Below are 2,401 nucleotides of genomic sequence, written 5' to 3' on the forward strand. Positions count from 1 at the left end.
AATGTTGTATAGTTGCCAACACCAAACTTAGAGTTTGGTTGTGGCCTCACAACACCAAACTTAGAGTTTGACTGTGTGGGCTCTTCTTGACCTTGAACTGAGAGAAGCTCTTCATGCTTACTCTCTTTTGTCACAGAGGGATGGCCATGTGCCTTAAACACAAGGTAGTCCCCATTCAATTGAAGGACTAACTCTCCTCTATTGACATCTATCACAGCTTCTGCTGTGGCTAGGAAAGGTCTGCCTAGGATGATGCATTCATCATCTTCCTTCCTAGTGTCTAGGATTATGAAATCAGCAGGGATGTAAAGGCCTTCAACCTTTACTAAAACGTCCTCTACCATTCCATAAGTTTGTCTCAAAGACTTATCTGCCAATTGTAATGAGAACAAGGCAGGTTGTACCTCAATGATCCCCAGCTTCTCCATTACAGAGAGTGGCATAAGATTTATCCCTGACCCCAGATCACAAAGAGCTTTTTCAAAGCTCATGGTGCCTATGGTACAAGGTATTAGGAACTTGCCAGGATCTTGTTTCTTTTGAGGTAGAGTTTTCTAAATCCAAGTATCTAGTTCACTAATGAGCAAGGGAGGTTCACTTTCCCAAGTCTCATTACCAAACAGCTTGGCATTCAGCTTCATGATAGCTCCTAAATATTGAGCAACTTGCTCTCCAGTCACATCTTCATCCTCTTCAGAGGAAGAATAGTCTTCAGAGCTCATGAATGGCAGAAGGAGATTTAATGGAATCTCTATGGTCTCTATATGAGCCTCAGATTCCTCAGGATCCTTAATAGGAAACTCCTTCTTGCTTGAAGGACGCCCCAGGAGGTCTTCCTCACTAGAATTTTCGTCCTCCTCCTCCCCTATGCATTCGGCCACTTTGATTAAATCAATGGCCTTGCACTCTCCTTTTGGATTTTCTTCTGTATTGCTTGGGAGAGTACTGGGAGGAGTTTCAATGACTTTCTTACTCAGCTGGCCCACTTGTGCCTCCAAATTTCTAATGGAGGATCTTGTTTCATTCATGAAACTGAAAGTGGCTTTTGACAGATCAGCGACTATGTTGGCTAAATTAGACGTGTTTTGTTCAGAATTCTTTGTCTGTTGCTGAGAAGATGATGGATATGGCTTACTATTACTCAGCCTATTGCGTCCACCATTATTAAAGCCTTGTTGAGGCTTTTGTTGATCCTTCCAGGAGAAATTTGGATGATTTCTCGGTAATGGATTATAGGTGTTTCCATAAGGTTCACCCATGTAATTAACCTCTGCCATGGCAGGGTTTTCAGGATCATAAGCTTCTTCAGAAGCTGCCTCTCTAGTGCTGTTGGATGCATGTTGCAGTCCATTCAGATTTTGAGAGATCATGTTGACCTGTTGAGTCAACACTTTGTTCTGAGCCAATATGGCATTCAGAGCATCAATTTCAAGAACTCCTTTCTTCTGAGGTATCCCATTATTCACGGAATTCCTCTCAGAGGTATACATGAACTGGTTGTTTGCAACCATGTCAATGAGTTCTTGAGCCTCTTCAGGCGTTTTCTTCAGGTGAATAGATCCACCTGCAGAATGGTCCAGTGACATTTTCGAAAATTCAGAGAGACCATAATAGAATATATCTAACATGGTCCATTCTGAAAACATGTCAGATGGACATCTTTTGGTCAGCTACTTGTATCTTTCCCAAGCTTCATAGAGGGATTCACCATCTTTTTGTTTGAAGGTTTGAACATCCACTCTCAGCTTGCTCAGCTTTTGAGGAGGAAAGAATTTATCCAAGAAGGCAGTGACCAGCTTATCCCAGGAGTCCAGGCTATCCTTAGGTTGTGAATCTAACCATATTCTAGCTCTGTCTCTTACAGCAAAAGGGAAAAGCATGAGTCTGTAGACTTCAGGATCAACTCCATTTGTCTTTACAGTCTCACAGATCTGCAAGAACTCAGTTAAGAACTGATAAGGATCTTCAGATGGAAGTCCATAAAACTTGCAGTTTTGTTGCATTAATGCAACTAGTTGAGGCTTCAGCTCAAAGTTATTGGCTCCAATGGCAGGAATGGAGATGCTTCTTCCATCAAACTTGGACGTTGGCTTTGTGAAGTCACCAAGCATTCTCCTTGCATTATTATTATTATTTTCGGCTGCCATCTCCTTCTCTTGTTCGAAAATTTCTGAAAGGTTGTTTCTGGATTGTTGTAATTTAGCTTCTCTTAATTTTTTCTTCAGAGTCCTTTCAGGTTCTGGATCAATTTCAACAAGAGTGCCTTTTTCCCTGTTCCTGCTCATATGAAAGAGAAGAAAACAAGAAAAGAAAGAGGAATCCTCTATGTCACAGTATAGAGATTCCTTTCTGTTAGTAGAAGAAGATAGGGGTATAAGAAAGAAGAAGGATGGATCTGTAG

The 2,401-nt window shown here is 41.4% G+C and overlaps 1 non-coding gene across 1 annotated transcript; it reads left to right on the forward strand.

The window, feature by feature from the left end:
• The first annotated feature begins 1,644 nt into the window (after positions 1-1,644).
• Positions 1,645-1,748, forward strand: LOC112700519 (small nucleolar RNA R71). Its single transcript, XR_003153427.1, has one exon. It is a non-coding gene; the product is annotated as a small nucleolar RNA R71 (small nucleolar RNA).
• The last annotated feature ends 653 nt before the right edge of the window (positions 1,749-2,401 follow it).

The sequence above is a fragment of the Arachis hypogaea genome, chromosome 6 (genome assembly GCF_003086295.3).
Source record: "Arachis hypogaea cultivar Tifrunner chromosome 6, arahy.Tifrunner.gnm2.J5K5, whole genome shotgun sequence".
Lineage (NCBI taxonomy): Eukaryota > Viridiplantae > Streptophyta > Magnoliopsida > Fabales > Fabaceae > Arachis > Arachis hypogaea.